Source organism: Eublepharis macularius, chromosome 1 (assembly GCF_028583425.1).
Source record: "Eublepharis macularius isolate TG4126 chromosome 1, MPM_Emac_v1.0, whole genome shotgun sequence".
NCBI lineage: Eukaryota > Metazoa > Chordata > Lepidosauria > Squamata > Eublepharidae > Eublepharis > Eublepharis macularius.
Window position 1 is genome coordinate 158,865,747 of NC_072790.1, and position 19,730 is coordinate 158,885,476.

At 43.6% G+C, this 19,730-nt stretch overlaps 1 protein-coding gene and 1 pseudogene across 1 annotated transcript in view; both read right to left on the reverse strand.

Moving 5' to 3' along the window:
• Positions 1–19,730, reverse strand: part of SMYD3 (SET and MYND domain containing 3) — a 714,934-nt gene that overhangs the window by 282,573 nt on the left and 412,631 nt on the right. The window lies entirely within an intron of this gene.
• Positions 899–1,023, reverse strand: LOC129345852 (U2 spliceosomal RNA; annotated as a pseudogene).

Sequence of the window (19,730 nt, forward strand, 5' to 3'; positions counted from 1 at the left end):
TGTCAAGGGCTACAGATAGATCCAGGAGGAGTAATGAAGAAACATAGCCTTTGTCAATAATCAGGCATAGATCATCTGCTAAAGCTAATAGAGCTATCTCTGTCCCATGGTCTGGCCTGAAAAAGGGTCCAAAGCCCGAGAGTTATACAAGAAGACCTGGAGTTGGTCAGCTACTGCTCTCTCTCATTGTGTTGTCTAAAAAGAGCACATTCGAGATTGGGCAATAATTGGTCATGTTATTTTTGTTTGAAGATGGTTTTTTAATTAGTGGGTGATTACTGCCTGTGGAAACGTGCCATTTCAGAGGCAGGAGGGCCCTTTTCTGCCTCCTCCGCTGCCGCACGGGCCTGCAGGGCAGTGGAAGAGGCTTCCACCGCCCCAGCATCAGATGAAAGGTAAGTGGGGGCTGGGGCTGGGGCTGGGGCTTGGGAGGGGCTGGGGCTGAGGGGTGGGGATGGAGCTCGGGGCTGGGGGCTGGGCCATTTAAAGGGCCCTGCTGCTTGCAAGCGGCAGGTCCCTTTAAACTATCAGCTGGCAGTCAGCGAGGGGGGATCCCCCCGCCACCTGCTAGCTGATAGTTTAAAGGGACCTGCCATTTGCAAGTGGCAGGAAAAGTTTAAATGGCCATTTAAACTGGCCCTTTAATATGAACTAAACGAACCAGCAGTTCATGGAAGTTCGTGGAGTTCGTATTTAGGTTCGTGCCCATCTCTAAATAAAATATATAAATATATAACATTTATTAAATGTATGTATTAAAATATATAAAACCAAAATGGGGGAAAGTATATATTCAGACTTCTCTTGATAAACTGTTAAGAACAGATTGACTTAACTCCGCCTCAAAGAGACGGTAGCTAATGTTTGCATCGCCTCTTCTCAGCGCAGTTGTAGTAGGAAAGTGTATACATGAAGATCATATTTGCAGTCCGAACCACCAGCCAATGGGGGACATGCCGCCCTATTGAACTGATAAGAACAGATTGACTACACTCCATCTTAGCCAAAAGGCCGAGAAGGGATACAGACTTCTCCTATTCATAATCTCAAATTAAATTTAGTTTAGTCTAAATCTAATAACCCTATTTTCAATCTCATGAATAACCCCTCAGTTCTTTCCTAACTAAAGAAATAACATTTCAATGCTGTTTAAGGGATATTACTATTGTTAGATATTTTGCTACATAGTGCATTAGCTCTAGATCAGAATCTGCCAACAATAGGGATATTAGCCAACTCATTTTAGGTCTTCCTCTTTTCCTACTGCCTTCCACTTTTCCTAGCATTATTGATTTTTCCAGAGAATCTTGTCTTCTCATGAGGTGACCAAAATATGATAGCCTTAGTCTTGTCATTTTAGCTTCTAAGGAGAATTCAGGCTTGATTTGATCTAGTACCCACTTATTTGTTTTTTTTGGCCATCCATGGTATCCGCAAAACTCTCCTCCAGCACCACATTGCAAATGAATCAATTTTCTTCCTGTCACCTTTCTTCACTGTCCAACATTCACATCCATACATGGCAATGAGGAATACCATAGGTTGGATCAGGGTTTTTTTTTTCCAGGAAAAGAGGTGGTGGAACTCTCAAGAGGGAAACGAGGAAGAAACACACAGGATTCTTTGAAATCATATTATTTTCAAGCACTATTGCCGAGTATTTTCAAGAGGTGACAGAACTGTGTTCCCCCGCGTTCTCCCTGAGAAAAAGCCCCGAGTTGGATTATCTTCATCTTGGTTCCCAGAGAGACATCCTTATCTTTAAGGATCTCATTTAGCTCCCTCACAGCTGTTCTTCCAAGTCTCAATCTCCTGATTTCCTCGTTGTAGTCTCCCTATTGGTTGATGATTGAGCCAAGGAATAGAAAAACTTGAACAATTACAAATTCCTCATTGTTAACTTTGAAATTGTGTAAGTCCTCAGTAGTCATTACTTTTGTCTTCTTGATGTTCAGATGTAATTGTGCTTTGGCGCTTTCTCCTTTAACCTTCATCAGTAGTTGTTTCTAGTCTTAACTATTTTCTGCTAGTAACATGGTGTCATTTGCATATCTCAAATTCTTAATGTTCCTTCCATCAATTTTCACTCCCTTCTTCTAGCTCTAATTCAGCTTTCCTTATGATATACTCTGCATAGAAATTGAACGGGTAGGGAGATAATATGCATCCTTGTCAGACACCCTTGCCAATTGGAAACCATACTATTTCCCCATATGCTGTCCTGACGGTAGTTTTTTGTCTAGAGTACAGGTTGTGCATCAAAACAATCAGATGTTGTGGCATTCCCATTTCTTTTAACATTATCCATAGCTTTTCATGATCTACACAGTCAAAAGCTTTGCCGTGATCTATAAAACACAGGCTGATTTTCTTCTGAAATTCCCTGGTGTGTTCCATTAGCCATCGTAAATTTGCAATGTAATCTCTGGTGGCTCTTCTTTTTCTGAATCCAGCTCGAACATCTGGCATTTTTCGTTCCATATATGGTAAGAGTCTTTGCTGTATAATTTTGAGGTCACCCAACAACAGCACTTGCTGCTATAAATAACAGACTAAGATACTATGATTAACAAAAGTTACTTTTTCTTTAGAGGGCTCAGTGGCAAAATGTGCTATACACAATTATTTACAAAGTACAAACATGTACCCATAATTCAAAGTCCCAAATACAGACATGAATATCACAACGTCCCTTTGAGGTAGTCTCATAGAGCTATCAAAGTCCTTCTATTAGCGTGTATTCTTGCTTGAAGAGCTCTAGACTCCCTCTAATTGATATGCAGTAGGTTCACAATGCAAATCAAATGAAGCAAGGGAACCCCAAAAGCACCAAAGGGGTTCCCAAGTGGACAACTCCAGGTAAGTGCGGCGTTGTAGCCGAAGACATACAGGTAAGTGTGACATTGTAGCTGAAAGTGAACTGACTGTTAATGTTTTATTCTTTGGTCTCCAAATCCAGGTGGAAGTCAAGATGGAAAAAGAGAGGGAAAAACCCAGCAGGGGGTTCCCCAGGCCCTACAAGCTGCCGGCTCATTCTTTGAGCTTGTTTCACGAAATATCCACTTCATCAGGGGCCACTTCTGTACTACCAAAACAGTCACACAATTCCATTCAAAAATGTTCATGTGTGTTCATTCAATGCACTGGGAAGACGGCACTCTTCCCAGTGCACTCCTTGGCATCCCCTTTTTTTGGAATTGGAATGTAGACTGAGCATTTCCAGTCTGTGGGCCATTGTTTTGTTTTCCATATTTGTTGACATATTCTTGTTAAGATTCTGATGAACTCCATTTCTGTAGCTTGAAATAGCTCTATTGGTATTCCATCTACTCCAGGTGCTTTGTTTCTCCCAATTGCTTTGAGTGCAGCTGTAACTTCACTTTCTAGGATTTCTGGTTCTTCATTAAAAAATTCTTCGTCGAAAGTATATGTCATCCTTCCATCTCTTTTATATAGTTGTTCATTGTATTGTTTCCATCTTTCCTTTATTTTGTCCTGATCAGATACTATATTTCTGTGTTGATCTTTCAGCATCCCAAGCCATGGCTTGAATTTCCCTTTGATTTCTTGGATCTTTTGGAACAGATCTCTTGTTCTTCCTTTGGAAGTCTTTCATTCATAGGTCGCCATAGTTTGGAAGCAACTTGATGGCACACAACACACACACAACCCATGATTCCAGGGGAAGGTGATGTTACACAATACAGGAATAAGCCAAAGGGACCTGGGAGCTACCCATTGGCAGCCGAATAATATAAGGTGATTCAGTGTCTCTATTGCACTTGACATGCAATCACGTAAGTGGTCCGAATATGGAATTTTAGCAAAGTGCCCCTTCAGTTCTGTGGTCAGGAAGGAATTTAGTCTAGCAAATGTAAAAGCAAGTCTATGGCTAAGGGTTGTAAGAAAACTCATGGACGAGGGGAGAATCAGGAGAAGGAATCCCAAGTGAAAGGGCGGAGCCTACACGTCTCGCATCGGCTAAAGTGCTAACCTGGTTGAAACTGGACACTCTTGACCTAACCAGCTTCATTGCTTGACTATAATTTACATTGTTAAGCATTGTTGGTAAAAGACCAAGCAATTCAAGTTTGGTTGTTGTGGGTTTTCCGGGCTGTATTGCCGTGGTCTTGGCATTGTAGTTCCTGACGTTTCGCCAGCAGCTGTGACTGGCATCTTCAGAGGTGTAGCACCAAAAGTCAGAGATCTCTCAGTGTCACAGTGACGCTGAGAGATCTCCCTGTGACACTGAGAGATCTCTGACTTTTGGTGCTACACCTCTGAAGATGCCAGCCACAGCTGCTGGTGAAACATCAGGAACTACAATGCCAAGACCACGGCAATACAGCCCGGAAAACCCACAACAACCATCATTCTCCGGCCGTGAAAGCCTTCGACAATACAATTCAAGTTTGTTATCTATAAATCTTCCCCATATACTTCTATGGCTGTCTTTTTTTAACAAGTATGTAAGACTTTCAGTCTCAATTTGAAGGCAGTGAGCCAGGCCCTGGAATCCAAAGAGCATTGTGCAAATTCTGCTCTAAGTGCGGTTCCAGTAACGCAGCTAGGACTCTTGCCATCCGATGTAAAAACTAATGGAGTAAATATTCCAATGATTCAGAGCCTTCCCTTATCCATATACCAGCCCCAAACAGAATCTGGGGGATTATTTTAGTATTGAAGGATGTAATAGCTTTTGGTATATACTGACCACCTTTTGAGTAACAGAACCTTAGGAGAGCTTTTGAGTTGGTTCTAGCAATTTCCATTGCTATATGAATATGAGGTTTCCAAGATAGATTATGGCTAAATACTACTCTCAAGTACTTAAACTGAGCTACTGGCTTGTCCCTTCTTAAGGATCCATGTCATCTAACTTGAAGAGGATTTTTAAAGATTTTTTTTAGTGTTCTCAAGCAGCTTGAAAATTAAGAAGCCTTTTGTTGTTCTGGCCACTTTAGTCTAGAGGCAGGATATAGGGACCGAGTCAAAAGGTGCCCTAAGGTCCATAAACGCTACATATATGCAACCTCCTGGAAAGGAAGAATATTTCTCCGTTAAATGGTACAATATAAGACAGTGATCTAAAACTGAGGCACTTTTCCTAAATCCAGCTTGTTCTGGATAAAATATAGCTTCAGATTCTATCCAATTTAACAGTTTAGAATGGAGAAAAGTCCCATACACCAGCGTTTTTCAACCACTGTGCCGCGGCACACTAGTGTGCCGTGAGACATTGTCTGGTGTGCCGTGGGAAAAATTCCAATTTCATCCGTAACATGCGGCTTCGGCTCACAAATAGACCAATCATTAGATTCAAATAGACAGGAGGAGACATCGCAGTAGATCGCCGATGCTAGAAGAGCGCCGATGGATCTGGACTCTGGAGGATTATCGCGGACGCAGCACAGAAGAGCACTGAGTGATGGATCTGGAGGAGACATGAGCAGAAGAGCGCTGACTGATGGATCTGGAGGAGACATGAGCAGAAGAGCGCTGAGTGTGACGGACAGCGGCTATCTGGAGGAGACAAGCGCAGTAAGTACTGAGTGACAGTGAGACAGGAGCAGATACTGCAGTGATGGACAAGTTTTTGAAAAGGAAAGAACTGGACTCTGAACAAAATTCAGAGCAAGATGAGAGCCTAAGTATGAGTGGGGATCAAAAGAAAGCAAAGATGGTTAGCTCAAGCAAATTCTCTGGCACAAGGCAATATAGCAAAAGCTATATTTCATTTGGATTTACTTTCACCGGAGATGCAAAGAAACCAACTCCACGGTGCGTGGTGTGTGGTGAAAAGCTATCTAACAGTGCTATGGTCCCAAGTAAACTTAAACGCCATCTCCAAACGAAACACCCTTCGCTTCAAAACAAGAATGCGGACTTTTTTGTTCGCCTGTGTGAAAACACGGAGAAACAGGCAACTTTCATGAGAAAAACCACAAAGGTAAATGAAAGAGCTCTTAAAGCTAGCTATCAAGTTGCTGAACTTATAGCCAAGTCAAAAAAATTTCACACTGTGGCAGAGAAATTAATACTTCCCGCCTGCAAAGCTATTGTAGAGGAGATGCTCGGACCTGAAGCAGCTAAGGAAATAGCCAAAGTCCCTCTCTCAGACAACACAATTTCCAGACGTATTAATGACATGTCTGCAGACATCGAAAGTGTGGTTTTGGAAAAGATCCGTATCAGTGAGAAATTTGCATTGCAACTTGACGAGTCTCCTGATATCAGTGGACATGCTCAACTCTTGGCCAATGTGCGTTTTGTGGATGGTGATGCAATTAGAGAAAATTTCTTTTTTTGCAAGGCATTGCCAGAAAAAACAACAGGAGAAGAAATTTTTCGGGTCACATCAGAATACCTTGAACAAGGAGGACTTAAGTAGGAAAACTGCTCAAGTGTCTGCACCGATGGAGCTGCAGCCATGGTCGGGCCACCAAAGGCTTTGTGAGCAGAGTGAAGGAAAGAAATCCAGATGTGATTGTTACGCATTGTTTTTTACACCGTGAGGCCCTCGTAGCCAAGACTTTACCAGCAGACCTAGTTCCTGTGTTGGATGATGTTGTGCGCGTGGTAAACTTTGTAAAGTCACGACCTGTGAAAAGTCGCATGTTTGCAGCTTTGTGTGAGGAGATGGGAGCGAAGCATAAAACCTTGCTGTTTCATATGGAGGTCCGGTGGTTGTCGCATGGCAAGGTCTTGGTTCGTGTGTATGAGCTGCGGGAGGAAGTTAAAGTGTTTCTGACAAATGAGAGGTCAGATTACGCAAAGCTGCTTGCAAGTGATGAGTGGTGTGCAAGGCTGGCATACCTGGCAGATATTTTTCATCATCTGAATGAACTGAACACACGAATGCAAGGCCGAAATGAAAACCTGCTTACAAGTACAGATAAAATAAATGGATTCCGTTCAAAGGTGCAACTCTGGCATCAACACGTGGAAAGTGGCAATCTTGAAATGTTCACACTCACCAAGCAATGGCAAGGTGTTCACACTGCTGCACTGTGTGAGATAATAGTTAAACATTTAAAAACTCTTGAGGAGAAGTTGTCATTTTATTTCTCTTCAGTCTCCACTGAATGCCTTTACTGGGTTAGGGACCCCTATAGCTCAGCATCAGTTGGTGGAAAGGACATGACTTTACAGGAGCAGGAGGAACTAACTGAACTGAGACAAAATCGTGGTTTCAAGCTAAGATTTGCTGATCTACCTTTGGACAGTTTTTGGTTGGATACTGCCAAGGAGTTCCCCGTTCTGGCAAACAAAGCTATTTTGACATTGCTCCCATTTTCCACTACATATCTGTGTGAGATGAGCTTTTCAAGCCTGATTGCTATGAAAACTAAAGACAGAGAGAGACTGAGAGCTGTTGATGAAGAGCTACGTGTGTGTCTTTCTTCGATTCCTGCCAGAATATCATCTTTGTGTTCAGCCAAACAGGCCCAGGTTTCGCACTGAATAATCAGAAAATTTCTTTGTGTTTATTTGATTTCTTTTGTGTTCGTTTTGATAATAAGTAAACAGAAATATGAACAATTATAAAATAAAGTATTATTATTTCATAATAAAGTAATTATAAAATAATTTCTTTGTGTTTATTTGATTCCTATTCAAGAGAATTACTTTATATATAGTCAATATAGGCACAGAGTTAAATTTTTTTAACATTTTCTAATGGTGGTGTGCCTCGTGATTTTTTACATGAAAAAAGTGTGCCTTTGCACAAAAAAGGTTGAAAAACACTGCCATACACCTTTCCAATTGTTGAAAGTAAACTAATGGTCCAATAATTTGCAGGGTCATTTTTGGGGACCTTTTTTAATATATTGGGACTATCATTGCACGCTTCCAAGATGCAGAGATAGTACTTGAGATGTTAATTTGGGTAAAGAGTGGGGCCAATAAATTTCTTCATCAAGATAAATTAGTTTTCAAAAGGTCTATTGGTATCAAGTCAGGCCCTGAAGTTTTATCTGATGTTTTACCAAAGCTCAAGCCACTTTTTATGCTTTATCAAAATTCTAAAATCCCTCTTCAAAGATATAAAATCTAATACATAACATACATTAGTGTGTTTAAATAGGTGGAGTTTGGTTCTAATTCTTCAAATATATCCTCTACACTCCTCATCGAACCAAGTGTTTTTCTGTTCGTATCTAGAGGGCATTGAATAAACTGGCTTAAAAAGATCCAAGATGATAAATAATAGTTCTATCATTCTTACAATATCCCCGTGTTTCAGGAACTCTGCTAATATAGACTTGAAATTAGAATAAATGATATTCATTAATATAGGGGCTAATTCAAGTAACCGTCTAATAGGTCTCAGTGTTTTCCCTCTTTGAAATTAAGTCAGTTGAAGGTCCAGAAGATAGTAAACAGCCTGGTGAAACTAGAACAGTAAGTTGCAGAGAGAGATTGTCGCCTCCCTGATAATCTCCTACCTTAAACTCGTAGATCCGAGGGAGTAAGCCTCGTGAGACTAACATATAATCAATTACACAAGTACCTCTATTTGTCAATAATAATAATAATATTGTGCTACCATCTTTCTAGAAGTCTTCCAGCCATGGTAAACCACGGAGCTGCTTCCTTCCCAAGGATTTGGAGTGGTTGGTGAGGAGCACAATTGTTCAAAACTTCAAGGATCTTCACATTCCAAGCTCCTACCACAGCCTCAATAGAGCATGTGTCCAGAACCCTAAAATCACCCAAGACATTTTGGAATCTAGAAGGATCCATGAGCTTTGTGGGAGAGTAATTTTAATCATTTTCTGCTGTACCATAGTGGTTAAGAGGCTGAGCTCTGAGCCAGCACTCTGCTTTTTTGACTCCCACTTCTACCATGAACTCTGCAGGTGAAGCCATTCCTCTCAGCCCTCTAGCTCCCAACCATGTTATGGGGATAATAATAACACTGACTTCATTAACTGCTCTGAGTGTGGCACTAATCCAGTATATAAGTGTGTAATGATTCCAAGTAAATGTGTGCATGTGTCTTTAAATGCTTGGTTTGAGCTAGGTGAAGAGTGGGGGTGAGAGAGGGAAGAGTGAGTGATGTGATTGGTTGATGACTGAGAGTGTGGGCGGAGTGAATGGAGTTTGAGACTGAGAGGAGAGAGAAAGGTTGGAGTCAGAAGAAAGCAGGCTAGCTGTGTGCTGCCTGAGTATACTGAAGTATTCATGAGAGAAATATAACCTGTGTGGAACCTGAACTGAGCACGTTTGTGAAAGGACACTCAGTCAGGGAAAGAGAGGCCAGCTGTGTGCTGCCTGAGCAGGTTTAATATTTCTGTGAATAAGAGAAAGAGAGGCTAGCTGTGTGCTGCCTATATTTGAAGTATTTGTGAGAGGACAATTGAGTCTAGTGAAGCAGGCTAACTGTGTGTAAAGCCTTAGAAGAGATGTGTGTGAATGAGTTTATAGGAAGTAACTTTAAGAACTAAGAACTACTTTTATGAAACCAATACGCTTCTTGAAAAATAAACATTTATTTTGTTTTGTTATATCCCAGTGTAGCTGTCATTGCTATATATCCCATTCATATCCTCAGGGCCACATAGAACCACGAAGGAGCCTGACGCTTAAACACGTTACCAAAGGGGAAATTTGAATAAAATATTTTGGAACGGGCCTTTGGACACTTACCGTGAAGGGTCCTTCTCCTCTGAGGACAGGAGGACATCTGTGGGTGTTTCCCACCATCCTATCGGGGAGGCAGGAAGTTGAAACTTCTTCCTCTGGTAGGTGGGACCACCCCCTGGTCTTCAGTTCGGGTGACTCCCCTCAGCAGTGTTGACTCCCTCATATAAACCATAATCTATAACTACACCAACTTGTTACTAACTGAAAACAGAAAAGATAAAACACAACGTGCCGAAGAGTGGCAACTAGGAACAGATGAAAAATCACACATATAGAGAATCAAAAGTGGAATCAGAAAATACTGGTATGAGGTCAGTGGTCTTGATAGTAGACGAAGATCCTGGGAGGGCCAGATGCCCTCCTGTCCTCAGAGGAGAAGGACCCTTCACAGTAAGTGTCCAAAGGCCCGTTCTCCCTCTGAGGCAGGAGGACATCTGTGGGTGCTCCCAAAGCAGTCCTTCATCGACCGGGCGGGATCGCATCTTCGTCTTCGACCACATGTTGTAGAACTCTCCTACTGAAGGCTGCGTCCGCCGACGCGTACGTGTGCAGTTGATAGTGTTTAATGAACGTGGATATTGTTGTCCAGGTGGCAGCTTTGCAGATGTCGTCAATCGATGCGTTACGTCTGAGCGCTGCATTGGTGGCTGCACTCCTCGCTGAATGTGCTGTAATTCCTGGAGGGATGTCCAGCTTGAGGGCTTTGTAGGCTTCCCGAATGCACAACTTGATGTTATAGGCGATGGCCGAGGACGACATGCGTTGACCAAGTTTTGGCGGTAACACATTTATGAACAAGAGTCTGGCGAATCTTTTCAGTCCGTATTATGTAAGACTTAATGGCCCAACGGACATCCGAATTGTGCCACTCCCTTTCCCTGGGATGACTAGGGTTGGGACAAAAGGATGGCAGGTTGATCTCCTGTGCCCGATGGAAGGTGGAGTAAGCCTTTGGTAAGAAGGATGGATCAGTCCGTAACACCACCTTCTCCTTGTGGAAGATGCACAGATCTGCCCTAATAGACAGGGCGCCAAGCTCCGATATCCTGCGCACTGAAGTTATCGCCAGAAAAATGGTTTTAAGTCTTAGCCATTTCAGAGAGATATCTTTGATAGGCTCAAATGGCGGCTTGGTGAGTGCTGACAACACGACGTTTAGACGCCAGGTCGGGAAGCGATGTACCACTGGAGGACTGAGCAGAGTGGCCCCTCTGAGAAATCTCTTGATGTGTTGATGAGACGCGAGGGGGATACCGTCGATCTCCTGAACGACAGTACCAATTGCCGCTATTTGTTTTCTCAGTGTCGCTGGTCGTAGTCCCCTGTCTAGCCCCTCCTGTAGAAAGCCCAGGACGGAATTCAGAGAGGGACCTAGGGAATCCACCCCCTTACGTCGGCACCATCTGTGGAAAGCTTTCCATGCACAGTTGTAGATCCTGATTGTGGAGCCTTTTCTGGAAGCCAGGATGGTATCTATGACCTTTGGCGTGTAGCCCTGTTGCTGGAGACGTCGCCTCTCAATTTCCACCCTGTCAGTGACCACCATTCTGGGTGTGGATGACAGATAGGGCCCTGGTGCAGCAGATCCGTGGGTATTGGCAGACGTACCGGGGATGCCACTGACATCAATCGTAGATCGGAAAACCAGGGACGCCTGGGCCACCACGGTGCTACTAGAATTACAGTTGCTCCTTGCTCCCAGATCCGTTGAAGGAGCTTGGGTATTGTCGGCAACGGCAGGAAGGCGTATAGAAGAGTCCTTGGCCATGGGCATGTGAGAGCGTCTACTCCCTCTGCTCTGGGATGGAAGAACCTTGAGTAGAATCTCGGTAACTGAGCGTTCTGATGAGAGGCGAACAAGTCCACTTCCGGATTTCCGAAGTAGTCCGTCAATAGGAGAAAGACGTCCCTCTTGAGGGTCCACTCTCCCGGGTGCAGGGTCTCCCTGCTCAGCCAGTCTGCCCGGGTGTTGAGAATTCCCCGGATGTGCTCTGCTCGAATGGAAGAGAGGTTGCTCTCCGCCCATATCAGGATCTGGTTGGCTTCTCTTTGGAGACCTGATGACCTGGTCCCTCCCTGTTTGTTGATGTATGCTTTGGTAGCTATATTGTCCGTGCGGATCAAGACGTGGCAGCGAAGGATCCGTCCGCCGAAGTGATGCAATGCCCCCAGGACAGCCTTCATCTCCAGGACATTTATAGGGAGCTTCCTCTCCTTCTCTGACCAGCGTCCTTGGACTGGGATCCCGTCTAGGATCGCGCCCCATCCCGACAGGCTGGCGTCCGTGAAAATCTGCGTCGGACGATGCGATAGAAAACTCTTGCCCTAGCCGAGGTTTGAGTCTTTGGTCCACCAGAGAAGACTTTCTTTTACTGTCCGAGGAACCTGGAGTCTGGTATTTGTTTTCTGTGCAATGTGGAATTGAAACGGTCGCAGCAGGGATTGCAGAGGTCTGGTGTGGAACCGTTCCCAGTACATAGCCTCTGAGTTTGCCACTAGGAGACCCAATAGTTTGGATAATTCCATTATCGGGGAAGATGTAGATTTGACTACATCCATTACTAGTGCCTTGGTCTTGGTTCTCTTTTTCTCTGGAAGAAAGAGACAGCCCTTCCTCGTGTCTATCATCAGACCTAAGTGTTCTAGCCGTTGCGAGGGTGTTAGAGAGCATTTTGCCCGGTTGACAAGGAACCCATGCCTTTCCAGGAAGTGGATGGTGAATGCTGTCTCTTCCCGCGAGGCTTCTGCCGAAGTCGATCTCAGGAGGATGTCGTCCAGATACGGGTGCACATGGATGCCCCTCTCTCTGAGCTTCATTATCGGAACAACTAGCAGCTTGGTAAAGACTCTCGGAGCAGTCGCGAGGCCAAAGGGCATTGCCCTGAACTGCAGGTGAATGTCCCCCACACAGAATCTGAGGAACCTGCGATGGGTGGGGGCAATGGGTACATGCAAATAGGCTTCTGTTAAGTCTATTGAAGTCCCTGCTGTAGGGCTTCCGCGATGGACCAGAGAGTTTCCATCCTGAAGTGTCTCAACTTGATGAATCCGTTTACGTACTTCAGGTCCAGGATGGAGCGCCAATCCCCATTCTTCTTGGGGTTAGTAAAGAAGATCGCCCCGCCCCTTCTCGTCTGAGGGAACCGGCTAGACGGCCCTTATGTCTATCAGGTGTTGTATAGCCTGGGCAGTTATAGCGCGCCTGAGAGGGTCTTTCTTGAGAGGTGAGTGGAGGAACCGTTCTGGTGGGAGGGAGAAGAATTCTATAAAATAACCGCTTGAGACGATTTCCGAAACCCAGGCGTCCGCCTCGGAGTCCATCCACGCCTGCTGGAATAGAAGCAGACATCCCCCCACCGGAACGTCCAAAGAGTCAGGGCCGGGGTCCCTTGTTGTCAGCGTCCTGTCTGTTGCCGCGAAGACCCTGAGATTTTCCAAATTTTGTGTGGAAGTTTCCTCGTCTCGGTTGTCCTCTGGATGAGCCCCAACCGCGCTTGTGTTCTTGTCTATTCCTAGGTAAACTGTGTTGGGTTCTGAATGGCTGGTAAGAATACGAACGTCTCGGAGTGTATTTCAGCGAACGTGGGAGGGACTTCTTGTCTTTGGTCTCCACCAGGACCTTCTCGAGGGGTTCCCCAAAGAGTTTTCCCCCTTGAAATGGGTAGGCCAAGAGAATCAGTTTTGCTTGTAGATCTGCTGGCCAGGTTCTAATCCAGAGGAGACGTTACATCCTCTGGGAAAATCTGATTAATCAGTGCAATCTCAATGAGGAAATTAATCATCTAAACCACGCACTTCAGGCAAATGGCTACTCCAGAAATGAAATCCGAAGAGCAATCAAACCCAGGATGAATCAAACAACCAAGGAAAAACAGTCTCCTACAGGAAAAGTGTTTTTGCCATATATCAAAGGAATTACTGATCAGATGGGAAAGCTTATGAAAAAGCATAACCTTCAAGCAGTATTCAGACCCACCCGAAAAATACAACAGATGCTACGATCAGCAAAAGACAGTAGAGACCCCTTCACCTCTTCAGGAGTATACCGTATACCCTGCAGCTGTGGACAAGTTTACATCGGGACCACAAAGCGTAGCATCCAGACAAGAATAAAAGAACATGAAAGACACTGCAGACTTGGACAGCCTGAAAAATCAGCAGTGGCTGAACATAGCCTAACTCAAACAGGGCACAGTATCTTATTCCAGGACATCAAAATACTGGACAACACTTCCAACTACTTTGTCAGACTGCACAGGGAAGCCATTGAAATTCACAAGCATAAGCAAAACTTCAACAGGAAAGAAGAAACCTTAAGAATGAACAGAGCATGGGCTCCAGTTCTGAAAAACACCAGGCCAACAAAACACTCCACACCCGACAATAGCCCTGCAGAGAAGATTAGCACATCAAGCACCAATCCATATGCAAAAGAACCACCTCAGGATACAGTGAAGCCTCCCGCCATTAGCATTCCACACCCTGGGAAACTCTTACAGAATGACTCAGCTCAACCCCACCCCTCCTGAGTAGATACAAATGACCTACATCTTTTCCACACTGTGACACTGAGAGATCTCTGTCTTTTGGTGCTACACCTCTGAAGATGCCAGCCACAGCTGCTGGCGAAACGTCAGGAACTACAATGCCAAGACCACGGCAAGACAGCCCGGAAAACCCCCAACAATCATATATAAATGATTACTTAGAAATATGTCCCGCAAATTTCAGCAGGCTGAAGCAAGAAATTTTGTGAGAAAACCTAAGGGCATTTGTGTGTATAGAGTCTGAACACAGTACAGACACAATCTATACAAAGGTAGCCAGCTAAGTTTAAAGTTACATACCTGTACTTAGTATTACTAGAATTTAAAAACTTACATATTCTAAAATGTAAAAAACAGTGCTCAGTGTTTATTGTACTTTGTATTCATAGGTCAGAAAAACAGAAAGTGACACTGTGGAGCAGGTTTATTTCTTACTGAGCAGTTGATATAATAACTGCTTGCTTGTTTTCCCCTGTATTTCCATAAACCCAAGGACTAGAAATTTGCCTTTTTATTTTCAGTGAAAGCTGAAAATTCAGAGACTGATGTCCAGAGAATCTATGAGGAGCCGGGCCTCATAGAGCCAAGTAAATGACCTTTATTCTGCAAAGTAACAGAAACTTTTTTTGTATGGTAGCATTCAGCCATGATATTTAGTGTGGCTAATGCTACTTTGACAAGTCACAGTGGAAATAAATAACTATTTGTAGTTAATAAGCGGACAACGAAATTCCTTCAGAACACTCATCCATCTGCTTCTTGCTGTTGATCTGTTGATTTGTATTCTGGAGGCATAAAGTGGAAAACATCCCATTTAAAAATGGAATTAGCAATTACCACACCAAAAACATAATACAAGGATGCAATTACAGAAACGAATTGCAAAATCTCCATTTGTCCCTTAGGTCTGCAAATGAAAAAAAATATATCAGAATCGTGACAATTATGAAGAAGTAATCTTTTGATTCCCATTTCCACAGCTTGAGACACTCTTACCACTCTTATCCACATCAATGGCAGCATCTAGATTATGACAAATGGCTAAGATTTTTCAGAGACTTCCAGTGCTTAGTTTCATTCATCCTGGATAGAAAAATTTTGGAAAGGTGCACCATGTGCACCTTTAGAGTTCAGCCCAGTTAACCAAAGCAACTGCATGATGCACTGTATACAACATTAGACCCATGTATTAGACAACACATACTGTAAGAAATCTTTAAATGACTGTCACAGTGAATTAAAAGCATTTTTCACTGCTCTGATGTTCTATAAGGCAGTCTGAGCACAAACACAGGGTCCTGAAATTCTTTTCCCTGAAGGCCGTTTTAGAAGCAGCCCTAACTGGCCTTGCCTGCTTGTTCCCACTCTTGGACTGCATTGAGGCCCCTTTGAACCTTTCCAAAGCATCCAGACGCTTCAAAATTTCCACAGAGAAATTAGCATCATCATCATCAGAAGATGAAATAGTGGGAGGGGCATGCTTGGGAGGCTGCCTTTTGGCAGGCTGCTTGCCCTTAGAAGAACCTGTACCTTTCTTAGGAGCCATCATGCAACGCCACCCAGCCCTAGTATAGTTTATTTGACTATCAACAGGGTATATATAGTCAATGCAGTGAGGTCCCTAATAAGACCACAAAAGCCGCAGCGATAGGCCTCAATGAGATAAAGCCAAAGCCCCAAGGCCTACAGTTAAAATGGCTGCTGCACCCCAAAATGGCAGCCACACACTTAATGGCTTTACTCCTCAAAATGGCCACCGCAGGGGGAAAAACATGCCAAAAGGTCCCAAGCAATGCCACAACCTGATAATTAAGCACTAGCCCCCCTGTACTGAAGAGCCAAGGCCCTCACGCAGGCCCCTTGCTCCCCGAGAAAGAGAAGGCAGAAACGCCTAAAAGGTCCTGTGCCACCCAAAGCAACACCCCCTGCTGCGGTAGCCTGATGGGCAGCACTGCGGAAAACAAACCACCACCGGAAGAGCTCAGATGAGCCTCCCTTCCTGCAGGGCAAGCCCGGGTACCCCCGCACTATGCAGCAACAAGACTCGCTACTTCCTTCTCCAACACCGACAGAAGCAAGCAAGGCAAAGGCCGACACCGCGGCTTGCACACCGCTGCAAAGCCCTGGGCGCGAGCAAAGCAGTCTCAAGGTGCAGCACAACTCTGCTGTTGCCACTGATGCCTCGCTCGCCCAGGTGTTCCTCTGTGAGAGGGTAAGAGCAGGCGCCCTGAAATGCACCTTCTGCTCCGACCGATCTCACAGAGCAACTGCGAGCATGGGGACAGAGACGCCGGCTACGGCTCCTGTCTCCACCCCCTGCTTGAAGCCTGGATGCCTGGCAAAAACGCCTGTCCCCTCTTCCTTCCAAGGAGGTAATCTTGGCCCCCAGCTTGAGACACTACATGATAGCCAGGACGGTGCCGCATTCTTTTCCATGTCATACAAGTTATTTGTAATTCAATAGAATTCCTGGAGTTGGTGAATTAACCATTGACTATGTTTTAGGATGAAGTAAAAAAGAGACTGCATTTCATGATATGCACAGAAATGGAAATGAAAGGGAGTGGTGTACCAGAATTAGTTCTGGCCAATTACTGTTTCAAATTTTATCTAGCTATCATAGGCTCTTGATTGGCTGGATTGTGAAAAGCTTCTGTCACTGTGTTATGGTTGGAGAACTACAGTTAGAAGTAGTAACACTACAAGTAACAGATGTCATTCTGCAGTTACAAAAATTGTAAAAAAAAAAAAAAGTCTACACTACACTTTATATTTCCCTTCTCCTGTTCAAACATGTCATTATGCTTGGAGAATGAAATATCTATACTTCAGATAGGATATGATAGATTCCAGAAACTAGTTACACAAATCAAATACAAGAAGAATAGGCATAACTAGAGATGGGCACGAACAGAAAAAAAAACACGAACATGATGTTCATTGTTCTTTGCCATCCACGAACAGGGACTCACAAACAACCACGAACATGACCCTGTTCATGAACATGTTCGTGGTTGGCTGTTTGTGGGGGCCAGCAGGCTCTCCTCTAGCCATCATCCAAGTCAATATCCCTACTGCACCATTCCCAGAAACCTGACCTGAGCAGGCACCAGGAAAGGTACCACTAATAAATAATAGCTTGGACCAGAGCTTGGCAGCAGCCCTGGAACTTGAAGAGGTAGATCCCTATCCCACCACACACAGACAATCCCTGCCTAAATTGCCATGGGAATTGATTGCAGGTGCCAGACTGTCTGGCTTGATAAACAGCAACAAACAGCAACTAACGAGGCTTGCAAGGACCACCTGTTTGTTTAGAATGGGGCCTCATGAACAGCTTGTTCGCGAACAGCAGATTGGGCTGTTCGTGGCTTTTTTTTTGTTCGTATTGCTGTTCGTGTCCATCTCTAATCATAACCAACTATCCAACACTGATATGTCTGGTGAAAAGTCTGACTTCTTTGGCTACAAAAAACAACAAAAACCTTATTATAAACTATTCATCAGCCCAGGATAGACTCACAAACCACTGTCCTCAAGAAGGACACTGAGAATGTGAGTATGAGACTTAGTTTGCTTTCTTAAGTTAGTGCCATATTAATTTCTGGCCTTGGGCCACTGGGCAGGTTTCTCTTTGGAGATGAATTTCCTTGTCAGGAGTAGCTGAGGAATCAGTCTTAATTCCCTTCCCCTTTCTTGTACTACATTAGGTCTAGAGCACTGCCATTACCTTTTTTCCTTCTTACAAGCCTCATCTCAGTCAGACTGACTTGTACACCCCCTCAGGAACAGCACTGCCCATAGCACCTGACTCCAATATCTTTCATAAACATGTATTTCCTTGCTTCTAATAATCTTATAAATGTTGAGAACAACAGATCTGTGCTTCCAGAGAAGGCTATGTTTTGCCAGTCATTTTATGAAGGTCAGACAGAAACATATTTTATCTATCTGTCAACAGAAAAGGCTGACCATAATAGTTTGAAAATCAAGTGTAATTGGTTTTGAGATTAAAGAGTCAGAGTGCTATAGCTGTACTTTGAGAGGCTTATCATATTTGGAATGAAACACAAGCCATAAAAACACACAAAAATCTTCGGGATGTTTGGAATGTGAAGAATCTATAACCCTTTCAAATTTTTAAAACATAGTTCAAGTTAAATTTCAATTTATATTAAGTCTGAATTAAAATATGTCCACAATATTATCACTCAGCACACAGCCAATAACAAACACAGCATGCACTCAAAAGACTTTTACACATGGAGCATAAATATGCCATTTTATTATGATGCAATTTCATTTTTTATAAACAAAAGGTAAAAAGCAATGTTTGCCTTACTATATCATGCTGAAAATCCAGAATATTTTCATCATGGCAACTCAACATGCTCTAAAACAACAACTGTACCAAGTAGAACAGTGTATATAAATTTGTAAATAAAGCTTAAGAACATCTAGATGGTCTGAGCTGGCATATTGCTTGAGGAAACACCAAAAGATTATGCCTGGCCGTTACAATAATGGCCCTAAGATTTTATTCTTTATGATTAATTACCATCAGTGTATGTGACAAGGAATTTGCCAAGGAATTATAAAGTAATTTGAACCCAAAATTCACTTTAAAATAATAACTACACAGTGGCTTCAGATAGTGCATAATGGAAATTACATGTACCAGATGTCCATTCTCCACTGATTAAGAACACGTACACAGAATCTCGAACTTTCTTTGGTAGGATCTCTCACCATGAGGTTTCTTGGTCATCTGAACTATCTTCCCAAATAGAAAGTGCAGCTGTGTGAGAAAAGCCCAGGAGGAAAATGTCACTGAAGCAGCAGCTGCAAAAAGGAAACAACTGCTGCAAACAATATTGAAAAAAAATACTACACCTTTTTACGTATTAGGTGTACAAGGAAACCACACTACATGCACTTGTCCTGATACGTGCAATCACCATTTTATCTGAAATGCATATATATTCCAGCCCTAATTATTTCTGAAAAATAACAATGAATACAGTGCCTATATGAAGAAAAGAGAATGTAGGGAAATATTTCTACTTTTGATCAGGGGTCATTTTGTTGAAAAAGAGCTGGAGGAACTCATTAGCATAACTCATTAGCATATGCCACACCCTCTGACATCACCTATCATGGCTGTTTTGGACCCAATCCTGGCCATTCAGGGCCAAAATTGAACCCAAAATGGCAAAAAGGGGCTGAAAATGGCCAAAAAGGGGCCCAAAATGGTGAGGATCAAGCTGCTACTGAGTGGGAGAGTGATTCATCACCTGTCAGAGGCCTGATCTGGGCCGTTTTGACCCCAATCCAGGCTGAAACAGGCCCAAAATGGCTGAGAGTCAGGTGGGCGGGGCCACCTGACATGTGACCTTTTTGGGAAACTGCCAGAACTGCGTTCCTGTGCATTCCCCTTCGAAATGAGCCCTGCTTTTGATTCACTTTCTGCATGATATCTAGAGGTGTAGTCAGCAAAGAACCTTGTAAGAATATCACAGAAAGGGGGCCAAA